Source organism: Acipenser ruthenus, chromosome 1, assembly GCF_902713425.1.
Source record: "Acipenser ruthenus chromosome 1, fAciRut3.2 maternal haplotype, whole genome shotgun sequence".
In the NCBI taxonomy this organism is placed as follows: domain Eukaryota; kingdom Metazoa; phylum Chordata; class Actinopteri; order Acipenseriformes; family Acipenseridae; genus Acipenser; species Acipenser ruthenus.
Genome location: NC_081189.1, coordinates 42,659,886 through 42,677,245, shown reverse-complemented (window position 1 = coordinate 42,677,245; position 17,360 = coordinate 42,659,886). Strand labels below are relative to the sequence as shown.

Here is a 17,360-nt window from a genome sequence, read left to right as displayed (position 1 = left end):
AATTAGAAGGTAAATGTACCAGTATTTCCTGCACTATAGCAAGATACGGTTAGGGAGGAGTCCGCTGACTAAGATGTGTTCTCGCTTGTTCGATACGTCGCAGATCCTTTTATCACGTCTGCTTGGTGATATTAAAAATGTTTGTGAACGAGATGAAACAAAAGATAGCGCAGGGTTTATATCATGTTGTGGATAATAGTTTGACAGCTAAACCAGAAGTGTGGAATTATTTTGGAATCATAGCGAATGAAAATACCGAACATGTGAATGGATTCGTTGCTTGTAAAACGTGTCATTATGTTTTTGTAAACGACAGCCACAAAACTGGTACATCATCTCTACGAAAGCACAGCCCTTTCAACTGGTGGCACGAAAGGAATAGACAGGTATTTTATAGAAAAGTAAGTAGCAATAGTTAAGCAGACCACTGGAGAGCTATCACGCTGTAAACCACAATCACAAAGCGCTTTACAAGATGCAGTAACAACATGAAAATCCGCATAATACTTTAAATGTTAGCCTGCGTGGTTCAGGGGGCGTGGAGCTGGGTGCTTCCAATCTTTCAATCTCCCAATTTTCTAATTTCCTGTTAATTAGCATCTATTTTCTATTTAAGCTCTGATCACCTGCACCTTTTCTGTCTAGTGTTTCGTTTTTGAATCCTGACCGGTAGTGTTACGCATTACTCGAAGAAAATATATATATATATATATATTACGAAGACCATCGTTTCATCAAGATTTATACGCGCAGTCTTACCTGCTTCCAAATGGAGAAGCGTTCAGCCTACGCCTTTCCTTCCGACTCAGACGAGTTCCTGCCTCCGACCCCTCCACCGGTCCGTCTCTGTCAGGCATCCCATTCCTCGTCTCGGTCCATGACCGCACCAGCCCCGCCAGTCAACCTTGCTTCTACCCGTTCTTCAGCTAGGCAAGAGCGGGGCTCAAAGCGCGGTTCCGCTAGCCAGCCTCCACCGCAGCTCCACTATAAAGATTGGACGACACCCAAGCTGCTGAAAATACTCTTTGAAAAGTCCATTCCCATTCCCGTTGGTGGAGATCGCATGTCTCTATTTCTTACTTATTGTGAAGCTTTGTCAGCCGAGCCGATTTTTCCCCCCCGCTTGCAAGCTTCGGCCGTCAGGCCCTCCTCTCCTGCTACGTTCTCAGTTCCTGTTCATGCTGCGCATGCGCAAGATCCTGCTCTCGCAGCCCAGCTCCCCCTGCCAGCGCAGTCAACGCAGCCACAGCATCTGCCGCCGCAGTCACTCACCCCGCCCGTCCCCTCCTCCAGCAGCGCTCCTCAGGTCACGTTTAATCAACTGCAATCTCTGCTCCAGCCCATTATAGACTCTCAGCTAGCCCTCAGCGCCCGTCTTGACAAACTGGAGAACCCTTCTTCGGCTCCACCCGCCTTCAGTTCCAGCACTCCTGCTTATACTTTTGGTACGTCTTCTTCAGTACCCCCCGCTGCTCTTCCAGAGTTCAACCTCTCTTCAGCCACTGTAGCAAGTTCCTCTTCTCCCCGTGCTATCACCAGCCATTCTATTTCTCCAAAAATTAGGAAGCTAATAATTGAAGGCAAGGATGTTAATCTCGTTTCTATTCTCATTGCTTCTTCTGAGTTTTTAGATCACAGAGTGGTTGACTGCGGAGACGTTTCAGTCACTCTAAAGTCCCGCGACCCACGTCTTCAAAAAAAGCCTTTCCGTGGGAGAATTCGTCCTTGCTTTTTCCGTCTATCGTGACATTCTTTGTTCTGTCTATCCACATAGATTACAGGAGCTAAATCAGTATCTTTTTCTGGTCGTTGAATTGTCTGTGCGCTACGGAGGCACCTTGTTCTATCAATACCACCGTGCCTTCTCAGCCAAAGCTGCCGCCACCCTCTCAGCCGACAACCGTATCGTGGATTGGTCCCGTTCCGACCCAGATCTTTTCACCCGCATTTTCAGCGGAATTCGTGCCAACGCCTGCAGTGCATGTGCCTCCACAGCGCACTCCTCTTACCTATGTCCTAAGGTAGCAGCTAGTGCTCCCCAACCCATTCCTAATCCTTTGCCTTCTCTTCTCAGTTCAAGACATCTTACCCCTGCTTCCATCCATGCTTCAGCTCCACCCACCAGATCTCAAGCTCAAGATGTCTATGGCCGTCCCATTAAGTTTTCAGGTGGCAGGCAAATATGCAATAACTTTAATTCTTCTGTCTGTTTCAACCGCGCCTGCAAGAACCTCCATGTCTGCAGCTTCTGCAATGATGCCCACTCCCGGTCCATATGTCCTCTTAAAGCTAAGTGACAATCAAAGTTACTTCAGGTTTTTACTCCTATCATCGTTCCGGCTCTAGCTAATGCGCTTCTAAATCATCCAGACAAGGCGTTCGTCTCCTATCTAATTAGTGGACTTACAAATGGCTTCTTCACTGGCATTTCTCACGTTCCTTCCGAGTCTCACATTTGTCAGAACCTCCGTTCTGCCATCACTGAGCCAGAAGTCGTCAGTTCCCTTCTCCAGGCCGAAGTCGACAAAGGCTTCATGGTCGGCCCCTTTGCAGCACCCCCCTTCACTACCTTTCGCATTAATCCCATAGGCATCGCTACCCGCAAATATTCTGGCAAGAAACGCCTTATCATTGATCTATCCGCTCCTCGGGGCGGCTACACACGCAGCATTAACTCCCTCATTTCAAGCGAGGAGTTCGCTCTTCACTACATTAAGCTCTCAGATGCCATTTATTTCATCAAAATTGCAGGTCATGGAGCCTGGCTTGCCAAAGCCGATATCTCTGATGCATTCAAGGTCATGCCTATTCATCCTTCCCTCCGTCACCTTTTCGGAGTCTGTTGGGCAGACAAGTTCTATTTCTCCACCCAGCTCACCTTTGGTTGTCGCAGTAGCCCAAAAATATTCGATTCTTTGTCAGAAGCCCTCTCTTGGATTTTGCTCAACTCCTATCATGTCCCCTTCCTTCTCCATCTAATGGATGACTTTTTGCTTATTTCACCCCCTTTGGATCCTCCAGCCCAAGCAATTAACCAGCTTAAGACCCTCTTCTCCCTAGTTGGTGTCCCTCTCTCTCAAGAGAAAACCATCGGCCCTGTTAACTCCCTGGAATTCCTCGGCATTACACTCAATACCGTGAAATTCGAAGCCAGCCTGCCTCCTGCCAAACTCCAACGCTTACTCTCACTCATTAACAGTTTTCAGATCTCCTCTTTCATTAAGAAGAGGGACCTCCTGTCTCTCCTCGGTCATTTTAATTTCGCCATCCGCATCATTCCTCAGGGCAGAACTTTTATTTCACGTCTCCTAGCCCTCTCATCAACTGTTAGGAATATGAATTCTCACGTGAAAATCTCAGCCGACGCCAGAAAAGACATAAAGATGTGGATCAATCTCCTTACTAACTGGAATGGCCTCTCTCTATTTTATGACGACTTCATTTCAGCCCCTCATGACCTTGCCCTCTTCACCGACGCCTCCTCCATCGGATTCGGCGGGTTCCTCGCTCCCGAATGGTTCTCCAGCACTTGGCCCCCTGAAATTCAGTTCCTTCCCCCTCAAGAGAAATCTACAGCTCTCCTAGAAATTTATCCAATCGTAGTGGGCGCTGTCCTTTGGGGTCACCAATGGTCAAGAAAATCAATCCTTTCTTCAGCGATAACAAACCCACAGTGCACATCATCAACAAAGGACGTTCTTCATCCCCCCTCATTATGCGCCTGCTCCGTCGTCTCATATGGTCTTCCGTATCTCTCAACTTCCTAATACAGGCCCGCCATCTGCCTGGTATCCACAATAATGCTGCTGATGCTCTCTCTCGCCTACAGGTATCCAAGTTCCGTCAGCTGGTTCCTTCTGCCTCCCCAAGCCCTCTCCAGATCCCACAGTTTCATCAGCTGCTCCTAGACTGAACTCTACCCTTCGCAACCTCCTTCAATCTGCTCAAAACTACATGTCTACAGCCCTCGCCCCTTCTTCAAGAGCCTCTTATTCTACGGCCTGGTCAGCATTTTTAAGATTCTGTGCTCATAATCGTATCCACCCTATTCCCTTCAATCAAGACTGGATCCTAGCCTTCATCGTTCATGCTAAAGAATCTCTCCATCTTTCCCCAGCATCCATTAAATCTTATATTTCAGGAATCCAATATCACTACCGCATCATGTCCGTGCCTTCACCCATCATCCTCTCCATACCAGTCGTTCGTCTGACTCTCCGCGGAATTCTCAAAAGCTCCCCCCCTGCTGCATCTTCCCGCCTGCCTATATCAACAGACATCCTCCATTCTCTCATCTCTACTCTTCGGAAAGGTTGCTTCTCCCCCTACGAAGATCTCCTAATGGAGACCATCTGTCTCGCAGCCTTCTTCGGATTCCTCAGAAGCTCAGAATTCACGGTTCCTTCAGCTTCAAGCTTCCCCGCAGCGGGTATTCGTGTATGTGACCTCTCTTGCATTTCCAACTGCTATTTTATAATTCGGCTGCGTACCTCAAAGACAGATCAACTCCGGCATGGTCAGTTCATCCAACTTTCAAGGATTGAATCTTCTATCTGCCCTTTCTCGGCTATGTCAAAATATCTCTCCATCAGGAAATCCCCCCCCCCCCTGGACCCTCTATTCATCGATTCCTCCCACGCTATTATTACACGTCACTGGTTCTCAGCCCACCTCTCCACCCTCCTCTCCAGAGCAGGCCTCCCTCCTCAGCTTTATTCTCCCCATTCATTTCGTATAGGCGCAGCTACCTCCGCTGCAAGGGCCAGCATCAACCACAGCCTGATCAAGACCATGGGCCGCTGGTCTTCTTCCGCAGTAGATTCTTACATTCATTCATCTCCCTCCGATATAGTTGTAGCCCATTCTAAAATCGCTAGTATGCCCGGAGTGGGGGCTACCTGTCCGCCGGAGCCACCAGAGGTTTTTCCCCATTAGGTTCATGGGGTTTTTTTCCTCTCCACTGAGCGGCAGGTATACACATAATCACAGCTACTAATAATCTAACCATCTCTCTGTTTGTCTCGTTCGTCTTTACGTACTTTTGTTTATGTTATGCGTTGGCATGTGCTGTCTCTCGTTTTCTTCACGGTGTGGGAATTTTCGTGAGGTGCCGGGGGTCCATCCTTTGGGGGGCAAGTGAGTCTCACTTCCCCGACCTCAGGGTTAGGCATCCGCCTCCCTTACCTTCAGGGGGGTTCTCACCATGTGAGTCAGAGCGGACCCCCGGCCAAAATCTGTTCTATCGCAGCTCCTGCGCCTATCTTACCTGTCGAGGCTCTGCTCTGTACTGCCTCTCTTTCGGGACGTGGCCTCTCGTGCTGAGTCCTATACTAACTTCAATGCTTTGTCCTTATTTCAGGTCCCAGGCAGCGTGACATCTCGGCCTATCAGGGGTTTTACGAGCGCCTCTTACAGAAGTCTCAGATGCTGGGTACCTCTCCAATCTCCTCTTGAGGGGCGGCTCTTCGAGTCTTCACCCTCATTAGTGTTTTCGGTTGCTGGGTCCTTCGCCCCTGAGATGTGTCGGCATCGTCGCCCTCAGTCAGCGATCACCTTGTCTATCTCATTTCGGTTGCTGGGTCCTCTACCCCTGGGATGTGTCGGCATCGTCGCCCTCAGTCAGTGACCACCTTCTGTCCTACTAACAGCCCCTTGCTGCTTCTTCTGCCTTACTCTTCAACCCAGCTCACGCCCCGTGAAATACAGAGAAATGCATAATACATGATACAGTAAAAAAAAAAAAAAATACAGTGAAAAATGCATAATACATTAAGTACAGTGGAAAGTGCATAATACATGATAGTAACATAACACTGTGTAAACTCAATCCGTGGAGAATGGTGAGATACCTGTGTGTGAATGTGAGAGCGTGAGTGAGTCACTTGATGCAGACAGTAGGTAAAGGACAAACACTTGCGGGTTTGGGTCGGGTGGCAGGTCTTATTAAAGCGGGTCGGGTCTCGGGTAAGAAGACGGTGTTGCAGCGGGGTGCAGGTTCGGCTCCGGTCCTGTAGTAGCGGGTCCGGGTCGGAAGCGGGTTGTAAACATTGGACCCGCGCAGGACTCTACCGTCTAGATTACAAATCAAATGAAAAAAAAAAATTGTGCTCCTATGTCAACCAAGATGACGGCCTGACACATTTTTTTTTTTTTTTTTAAACATTCAAATCTTCTTCTTGGGAACCGTTGAACCCACTGATCTGAAACTTTGTATATGTCATATGCCACCGAACCCACTTCAAGTTTTGAAAGCAGTAGTTGCTGAGATAAATGTTACTATCAAAATGGCCGCTAGCATATTAATCGAAATGCGTCCCAAATATCAAACTGCTTCTATTCGAAAACCGTATAGCCAACTAACTCCAAACTTAGTACGCATCATCCTGGTGATGATAGAGTACAAATATGCCAAAATATTGTTCTTCTGTAAAACAAGACGGCCACCAGACCTATGTTTTCTTCAATTTAATACTGCTTCAGTAGAAAAACAGTTTAGTAGGTATCAATAGAATTCATATTAGTAAAAATGGCATTCTGCACTAGTATTTGTCAAAGTGTTTGGTACTGGTACTGGCTCTGGGCTTGGAAGCCGTAAAACTGCCTGGCAGTTCTAGTTTTTATTATTATTATTATTATTATTATTATTATTATTATTATTATTATTATTATTATTATTATTATTATTATTATTATCTGCAGGCTGTTTTAACAACCTGTACACATTTCTGAACCCTGAAATAAATAAATAAATAAATATACAGTGCCTTGTATAAGTATTCACCCCCCTTGGACTTTTCCACATTTTGTAGTGTTACAACCTGGAATTAAAATGGATTTAATTGGGATTTTTACCATTTGATTTACACAACATACTTAACACTTTGAAGGTGCAAAATATTTTTTTATTGTGACACAAAAGTTAATTAAACAAAAAAAAAGACATTTGTTGGTTGCATAAGTACCCCCCCCCCCCTGAGTCAATACTTGGTAGAAGCACCTTTGGCAGCAATTTTGAAAGTCGCCCTGGATAAGGGAGTCTGCTAAGAAATAAATAAATAATAATAATAATAATAATAATAATAATAATAATAATAATAATAATAATAATAATTACAGCTGTGAGTCTTTTTGGGTAAGTGTCGACCAGCTTTGCACTGGATCCTGCAATTTTTGCCCATTCTTCTTGGCAAAATTGCTCAAGCTCTGTCAAGTTGGATGGGGACTGTTGGTGAACAGCAATTTTCAAGTCTTGCCACAGATTCTCAATCGGATTGAGGTCTGGGCTTTGACTGGGCCATTCTAAAACATTCAGGTTCTTGTTTTTAAACCACTCCAGTGTAGCTTTGGCTGTGTGTTTAGGGTCATTGTCCTGCTGGAAGGTGAACCTCTGCCCCAGTCCCAGGTCTCTTGCAGACTGAAACAGGTTTTCCTCTAGAATTTCCCTGTATTTGGCTCCATTCATCTTGCCCTCAATCCTGCAGTTTCCCAGTCCCTGCCGATGAAAAGCATCCCCATAACATGATGCTGCCACCACCATGCTTCACTGTGGGGATGGTGTTCTCAGGGTGATGTGCAGTGTTGGCTTTGCGCCACACATAGCGTTTTGTGCTAAGGCTAAAAAATTCAATTTTGGTCATGGCTTTTGGCAAAATCCAAATGGGATTTGATATGGGTTTTTTTCAGCAATGGCTTTCTTCTCGCCACTCTTCCATAAAGCCCAGCTTTGTGGAGCGTCCGGGTTTCTCCCATCTCAGCTGTGGATCTCTCCAGCTCCTTCAGAGTTACCATTGGCCTCTTGGTTGCTTCTCTGACTAATGCCCTCCTTACCTGGTCACTGAGTTTTGGTGGACGGCCTTCTATAGGCAGAGTCGTGGTTGTGCCATATTCTTTCCATTTTTTAATAATGGATTTAACGGTGCTCCGGGGGATGTTCAGAGTTTGGGATATTTTTTTATAACCCAACCCTGATTGGTGCTTCTCCAGAACTTTATCCCGGACTTGTTTTGATAGCTCCTTGGTCTTCATGATGCTGTTTGTTTAGATATGCTCTCTAACAAACTCTGGGGCCTTCCAGAAACAGGTGTATTTAATCTGAGATCATGTGACACTTTAATTGCACACAGGTGGACTTCATTCAACTAATTATCTGACTTCTGAAGGCAATTGATTGCACCAGAGCTTATGTAGGGGTGTCACAGCAAAGGGGGTGAATACTTATGCAATCAAGACTTTTCAGTTTTTTATTTGTAAATAATTTTGAAAAATATGTAGATTTTTTTCCCCACTTCGACTATTTTGTGTAGATCAGTGACAAAAAATCCTAATTAAATTCATTTTAATTCCAGGTTGTAACACCACAAAATGTGGAAAAGTCCAATGAGAGTGAATACTTATGCAAGGCACTGTATACATAAATAAATACTGGTATTTAACAATGAAAATGCAGCAAATCAAATACAGTAACTAAAATCTAACAAATATTTGCTTTAACATGTATAACTCAAATTGTCTGATAATATCACAAGGATGGAAATAGGACTCTTATTGCTTAGCAGTTTCACCCAGTTCAGATTTTAATATGTGCTTGATTAGAGCCAATGTATAGGTAACACGTTCTGGTTTGTCGTATTAAATTCATAGTAAAACAAGGAAAGAAACTGCTATGCAAATCTATTTGTGCTTATGGTTACAACATTATAGACACATAATCTTTTCTATATACAGCATATTGTGTGTAAATACCCTAATTAACAGATTTAGAGAGGAAATGGGGGGGGGAGGGGGGTACTATGAAAGCAGGCTTATTTACAAACAATAATAATTAAGTGAATAAGAAGGCAACGGATGTATTTCCCCAGTGAGCCATTCATCACCTGGTTTATAGCCCAGCACAGCTGAGGAGTGCTGGGTAGTTTCTTATCATTGCATTAAGTGAGATCTAATTGTGTCTTTTCTGTCTGTTGGCAGATGTGGTTTCCACATAACAGCAGCCCTGAATCAGAGCTGCCTGATTAATGCCTCCAGCTGTCATATGTCCCATTATCTGCACATTTGCATAACTTAATGGTTTAGGACAGGGAAGAGAGGATGCTTAATTTAATGTTTAGCGGGCCCTTGATAGCTGAATAATTCAGGAACTGTCAAGGGAGGTCAGTCCTACAGCAATCCAGCAATGCGGTTATGATTTCTGCTTATCATTGCAATTATAACAGGGGTTAGAGGAAAAACAAGCAATATACTGGTAACAAGAGCCTATATTTTCAATTCTTTTGGGCAGGGTCGAGGGGGGAGAGATGGGAAAGAGGGCCAATTAGCCTGGGGTCTGTGAGATGGAATAACTAAATCAAAACAGTAAACAATAATAGCAACAGTAAATTAAGCCACACTTATTTTATTACATTTTTTCCTGTCCTTACCCTACTCCTCAAGTATAAACTAATATATTTGCCGCCCTACCTGAAACTAGATGTAAAGCTTTATTAATATATTAAGTAGAGGACTTCCACACCATTTCAAGGTTAAGTAGTTTGAAACATCTACTCCCTGTCCCTAATTAGTTTTGTTTTAATCATTCAGACCAAGGAAAAATGCTAAGGTGCTATGATAAATTATTCCAGTTCAAAACGAAAAAGTCAATTATATGCGCATTAGTCCTTTTCAACTGTGATTGGGTATATTGTTCAATTTATAATCAGTAGCAGAACACATAGGGTTAGAGCAAGTATTGCATGATTTGGGTGTTTTAAACTTGCCTTCAGACTATCTATTACTAAATCCATTAAGTATGTGAGTTTTTTTTTCAAGGTGTTTCCATTTTATTTTTTTTGGCACAAATCATGAGGGAAATTATGAAAAGTTGGGTTCTTTGTGCTTAGGGACTATCACAGCTGTTGAACTGGAAACCAGCGATGAACAAAAATAATATACAACCTGGCAATAACTTCCACAGAGGATGAGGGCTACTGTATCACCTGATCTGGATTCAGACTGCACTGTAACTGCTCTGGTTAACTGGTTATATTTCATAATATATTTTAAATGTAGTTTGGTAGTATACACTGCATATATACAGTGCCTTGCGAAAGTATTCGGCCCCCTTGAACTTTGCGACCTTTTGCCACATTTCAGGCTTCAAACATAAAGATATGAAACTGTAATTTTTTGTGAAGAATCAACAACAAGTGGGACACAATCATGAAGTGGAACGAAATTTATTGGATATTTCAAACTTTTTTAACAAATAAAAAACTGAAAAATTGGGCGTGCAAAATTATTCAGCCCCCTTAAGTTAATACTTTGTAGCGCCACCTTTTGCTGCGATTACAGCTGTAAGTCGCTTGGGGTATGTCTCTATCAGTTTTGCACATCGAGAGACTGAAATTTTTGCCCATTCCTCCTTGCAAAACAGCTCGAGCTCAGTGAGGTTGGATGGAGAGCATTTGTGAACAGCAGTTTTCAGTTCTTTCCACAGATTCTCGATTGGATTCAGGTCTGGACTTTGACTTGGCCATTCTAACACCTGGATATGTTTATTTGTGAACCATTCCATTGTAGATTTTGCTTTATGTTTTGGATCATTGTCTTGTTGGAAGACAAATCTCCGTCCCAGTCTCAGGTCTTTTGCAGACTCCATCAGGTTTTCTTCCAGAATGGTCCTGTATTTGGCTCCATCCATCTTCCCATCAATTTTAACCATCTTCCCTGTCCCTGCTGAAGAAAAGCAGGCCCAAACCATGATGCTGCCACCACCATGTTTGACAGTGGGGATGGTGTGTTCAGGGTGATGAGCTGTGTTGCTTTTACGCCAAACATAACGTTTTGCATTGTTGCCAAAAAGTTCGATTTTGGTTTCATCTGACCAGAGCACCTTCTTCCACATGTTTGGTGTGTCTCCCAGGTGGCTTGTGGCAAACTGTAAACGACACTTTTTATGGATATCTTTAAGAAATGGCTTTCTTCTTGCCACTCTTCCATAAAGGCCAGATTTGTGCAGTATACGACTGATTGTTGTCCTATGGACAGAGTCTCCCACCTCAGCTGTAGATCTCTGCAGTTCATCCAGAGTGATCATGGGCCTCTTGGCTGCATCTCTGATCAGTCTTCTCCTTGTATGAGCTGAAAGTTTAGAGGGACGGCCAGGTCTTGGTAGATTTGCAGTGGTCTGATACTCCTTCCATTTCAATATTATCGCTTGCACAGTGCTCCTTGGGATGTTTAAAGCTTGGGAAATCTTTTTGTATCCAAATCCGGCTTTAAACTTCTCCACAACAGTATCTCGGACCTGCCTGGTGTGTTCCTTGTTCTTCATGATGCTCTCTGCGCTTTAAACGGACCTCTGAGACTATCACAGTGCAGGTGCATTTATATGGAGACTTGATTACACACAGGTGGATTCTATTTATCATCATTAGTCATTTAGGTCAACATTGGATCATTCAGAGATCCTCACTGAACTTCTGGAGAGAGTTTGCTGCACTGAAAGTAAAGGGGCTGAATAATTTTGCACGCCCAATTTTTCAGTTTTTTATTTGTTAAAAAAGTTTGAAATATCCAATAAATTTCGTTCCACTTCATGATTGTGTCCCACTTGTTGTTGATTCTTCACAAAAAATTACAGTTTCATATCTTTATGTTTGAAGCCTGAAATGTGGCAAAAGGTCGCAAAGTTCAAGGGGGCCGAATACTTTCGCAAGGCACTGTAACATAATGCAAACAGCCAAATCTAATGATGACGCAATGGTTTTTACACATGGGTAATTATATCACGTTAAACGTTTTACATTCAACACTGCAGAAATGAGGCTCATAACTGTACGGTATCTAAATAAATGTAAATCTAAGAATAAACAGAATAAAGAATCCCCAAATATCTAACAGCAACTGAAATGTAATCAGATAAATCTGTAGTATATTTGAGATACCGTATATTACATTTTTGACACACACAGTAGTTATTCAACAACATCATGATTACCCTGACCCAATTACACTGTACAGCAGAAGACTGTTAATTATAACCCTGCACTTTTTACATCGTAGTGATCAAGTAATGTCATGTCAGGCTGCAGAGCCCCTAGCAGTTACTGTGCTACGTTAGTGTTCATAGATGAAATCTATGTGCAGTGCTATACTTCTGTTTTAGTCTCATTGCAGCTACATAGATCATGAAATTATGAACATGTTATTCCACACACTGTGAATGTAGGTCACAGTCAGCATATGGAGGTATATATGACTGTTACTATCTTGTTTAAAATAGTGAATGCCCCACCGCTCGAATCAATATTACTGTGCCGCATGTTTCACTAAATAAAGTTATTATTATTATTTATTTCTTAGCAGACGCCCTTATCCAGGGCGACTTACAATTGTTACAAGGTATCACATTATACATTATTTCACATTATACAGATATCACATTATTTTTTACATACAATTACCCATTTATACAGTTGGGTTTTTACTGGAGCAATCTAGGTAAAGTACCTTGCTCAAGGGTACAACAGCAGTGTCCCCCACTGGGGATTGAACCCACAACCCTCCGGTCAAGAGTCCAGAGCCCTAACCACTACTCCACACTGCTGCCCTTAAAGTTCCTCTTTCAAAAGAGTGCTTGGTTGTTTGGTTCCTCATTGAACCCATGCACCATTTATGTCGTACTGACACATTAGGTTATTGTTACATTAGTATATTCCCTTTTCTTTTACACAAAGATTAAACCAGAAAATGAACATTTTTCTGATGCATTTTTTGTCCTGTATTGGTGATGATTTAATTAGTAAATGCAATGGCGGTAGCAATTTATTTAACCATTTTTATGTTAACATTGCAATCATCACCTAAGATATAGTACAAAAAGAAATAAACATATATATATATATATATATATATATATATATATATATATATATATATATATATATATATATATATATACAGACGTGCTCAAATTTGTTGGTACCCTTACAGCTCATTGAAATAATGCTTCATTCCTCCTGAAAAGTGATGAAATTAAAAGCTATTTTATCATGTATACTTGCATGCCTTTGGTATGTCATAGAATAAAACAAAAGAGATGAATTAGATGAATTATAGTTTATTCTACAAAGATATTCTAAAATGGCCTGGACACATTTGTTGGTACCCCTTAGAAATGATAATAAATAATTGGATTATAGTGATATTTCAAACTAATTAGTTTCTTTAATTAGTATCACACATGTCTCCAATCTTGTAATCAGTCATTCAGCCTATTTAAATGGAGAAAAGTAGTCACTGTGCTGTTTGGTATTATTGTGTGCACAACACTGAACATGGACCAGAGAAAGCAAAGGAGAGAGTTGTCTGAGGAGATCAGAAAGAAAATAATAGACAAGCATGGTAAAGGTAAAGGCTACAAGACCATCTCCAAGCAGCTTGATGTTCCTGTGACAACAGTTGCAAATATTATTAAGAAGTTTAAGGTCCATGGAACTGTTTGCTCAGGAAGAGTGGGCTAAACTACCTGTTAACAGGTGCAGAAGTCTCATTGAGAGCTACAGAAAACGTTTGACTGCAGTGATTGCCTCTAAAGGTTGTGCAACAAAATATTAGGTTAGCGGTCCCATCATTTTTGTCCATGCCATTTTCATTTGTTTTATTATTTACAATATTATGTTGAATAAAAAATCAAAAGCAAAGTCTGATTTCTATTAAATATGGAATAAACAATGGTGGATGCCAATTACTTTTGTCACCAACAAATTTGAGCATGTCTGTATTAGCCATTGTCCAACATCTTTTCAGCATTTTACTTTTAGTCTGTTTGACCCAGTGGTTTTAACAAGGTTTGTGGCTTTAAATAATCCATTGATCTAAAATCATCTACTCTTTGGCTACTTAAATAAGCACAGGCTCTGCAACCCTAAATCCTTCTTCTTATACTTTGTATCTTTTTAAGAAAGACTTGCTTTAAGCAGACATAATCCCTTCTCTGTAGAAAACATGAAAGACAAATCAAGTTTTCTCCATGGAGAATTTTGCTAATCCTGTATTTAGCTCCTAACAAGGAAATCCACCTCTCCACCAAGCACCCATTACTGTGACTAATTCCTGACTTGAATTACAAGCAAATTACTGGTTCTTAGTTGCAATGTGCTCTGTCACATGGACAACTCCTGTGAAAAATGTGACTGGGTTAATCCTTATTGAAAAAGTCATACCTTTATGTAACACAAATGATAGTTAATTTATAGACCTACAGTCATTTTTAAGGTTTAAAAAAAAAACAGCATTGGAGAAATATATTTTTTTATTATTCATGTAACCACCATTATACAGAAGATTTTTTTTAGAATTTTCTTCATCTCCAATGCATAGTGAAATTAATTGTGGCTTATATACATTTTTAGAAAATGGCTTGAAGTATGTACCGTACAGTATTTTTAAATTAGGTTGTTCCAGCTAACTACAGAGGGAGGTGGGTGGAATTTGTTTTTAAGAGATTAAATGCAATGTGAATACAATTAATTTTCACATTTCTGAGGTTAATATGCAATAAGTGTGCCTTTTCTGAACATAATGGTGAGGCTGGATATTTGCTTATAAACCAACTGAAATCTTACTGTTGTTACAATTAAGAGGTAACCATTGCATCATGAACACCACTAGATGGTGGTAAAGACTTTCTAAAACCTCTTTAAACTACAAAACTGTAATCAGGCAGTGATTCAGGAACAAGGCACAGAAACACTGCACTCTAATACCTCATTTGTGTAGATAGATGATTATATACAGGGGTGTAATGGCCTAAAGCCCCAACATCCAAGTTTAAATCTATATACCTCAAAACCAGGCCTTGCAGGCCTTTGAGGGCCATACCAACATGTTGAATTACACCCTCTTTGTAACTGGAAGGCACTGTAAACAAAATGGATTGGAATAACATGACTGAGAACAGAAGCAGCAGCACTCTTGTATGATATATAACTGTGCCATAGAATGTATAGTTATTGGCAAAAAAGGCCAAAAGTCTCAGTCATCAATCAAACTGCAGTAATCAATCCCGAAGGTGAAAACAACATTTTAATGTCTCGGCAGCAGCACAGTTTAGGTAAGGGATAAACAACTGTAAGTGTTGAATTCACTGTTTTGAGTCGCGTTATTGTCTTACCGATTCAACACTTTGAGTTGTTTATGCCACCTAAAACATTTCTTCCTAATTGATACTTGTTCGATAACGTGATTCAATTGACTCCTAATTTGGTAATGGGATTTGGTTTTTGCACATTGTGGGAATGTTGTCACGAGTTCCTTGGAGTTTGAGTTTGAAATCCGGCTTACATAGACAATTGTCTTTTCTAAGTGAAGATAGAAGCGAGGACTATGTTTTAGATCTAGAGATGAAAGTGGCATTAGAAAAAAAAGAAAAAAACAAAGGAATGTGAACCAGAAATGGAGCGTAAAGTTATTGATTGTTTTGCTGAACCTGAAACAGACAAAGACCTAAATATAATTGCCAGCGATTGGCTTTTGAGAAGTACTCAGTCAAAATGTAAGTAGGCTGTAATCTTGTTTGAACAATACAATACAATATAATTCACATTTCTATACCGCCTTTCATCCCAAGGGTTCCAAAGCGCTTAAAAATAATAATATTAATAATAATAATCATAATAAAACCATTAAATGAAAAACAGTCTAATACAAAATGTATGTACATATAAAAAAAATAATAATACAAAAAAATTATAAAATATAAAATGTATTGGATTTAAAAACTGTTAAAGTCCCAGCTTTGCTGACAAAAATTGACAAATCATTCCACAAATCATTCGTTTTTATTTTATTAACCTTGGGAATAACCAACAATCCCTTATTCTGTGATCTGCGATTGCGATTAGGGATGTATGGGGTCTGCAGTTCCTGTAAATAAATAGGCGCTGGTCCATTCAAGGCCTTGTTAGTTAAAAGCAGAATCTTGAAATCAACTAAATTGCACAGGGAGGCCAACACAGGGGTGATATGTTCGCTTTTCTTAGTTCTAGTCAGAACTCTAGTAGCCGTATTCTGAACAAGCTGCAAGTGAGACACAGCGCGGTTTGGAATACCAGAAAACAGAGCATTGCAATAATCAGTCCTAGATGACACAAAGGTCTTTCAGCATCCGGTACAGAGATAATAGGTCTGAGTTTTGCAATATTTCTCAGGTGATAAAAAGATGATTTAGTAATGTTCCTAAAATGATTAAAGCCAGGAAAGAAATGCAAAAGCTGAGTTTAAATCTAGTCTATATAATTAATGGAGAGTTACTGTAATGATGAAATTGCTGTTGTTCCTGAACCTGTCCAGAAGACATAGGACCCTGAATAATACACAGTCTTTACCCTGGAATGTGGGTGGAAAAAAAGAAATGAAGTTCTTGCTGTTTAAATGAGGAACGACATCTCCCAGAATGCCATAGTTATCCAAGAACACTGATTGACTGGAAATCAGTTCAGCTAATACACCTGTTCATAATTTAATAAGCCATGCAGGTATAAAAGGACAGGTTTCAAAGACACTCCAAATGGAGTAGATATTGTCATGAAGATTTATTTCCCCATGCTCCCTATGGGAACAGTCTCCTAATAGATAACGTGTTGGCGTAAATGGAAATTCCTTCTAGCTGGGCTGGAGGTAATACTCCAGTAGGTTGCCTAGTAGAGCCCTCTCATAAGGGAGCAGGGGCTTGAGAGATCAAATCTCCTCTTCAAAGATCACGTGTATAATAAAGATTTATGGCCATCACCACCACACACGCTTGAAGAGCCATCCTCTATAAATAGCTTCCATTAACCTGTGGATTATCTTTCTGTTATTGTTCTGTACATGCTTTTGTTACCATGTGAGTGAGGTTGCTGCATCCACTAAATCATGTGTTTCCAATTCTATTCAGGTTCAGCTTCACTGAACTGAGTCACGCTTTTGGCTCTCACTCCTTGACATAAAAATAAAAAACATGTAATGGTACCACAACAGTGCTAAAGAAACTACCAGAAAGCTGTGGTTTATTGTGGAATAAAGATGTTCTTGTTTGTGTCTCTATAGAAGTTCTTATGGTCTTCAAGCTGCCCAAAACAACACCAAAAAACAAACGTACAAATTCCTATGGTATCTGGCACGTTAATTTGATCCAAAATGAAATGAAGCACTGGGAACCACATGAACAATAAAAATGAACCCCGTACTTGGTGCATGGTTTTGGTTAGAAGTAGGGCTTCTGTTTTTTATTAATGACATTTTTTGGTGCTTATTGTTAGCTAGTTTCGAGTTACACTTAAATGCTTTTTTTTGTGTGTGTGTGGGGAAGGGGGAGCTTTCACTTTTTATAAGCTGTATGA

The 17,360-nt window shown here is 41.0% G+C and overlaps 1 pseudogene; it reads left to right on the top strand.

Moving 5' to 3' along the window:
• Nucleotides 1-769: 769 nt before the first annotated feature.
• LOC131707317 (uncharacterized) lies at nucleotides 770-3,913 on the top strand (annotated as a pseudogene).
• The last annotated feature ends 13,447 nt before the right edge of the window (nucleotides 3,914-17,360 follow it).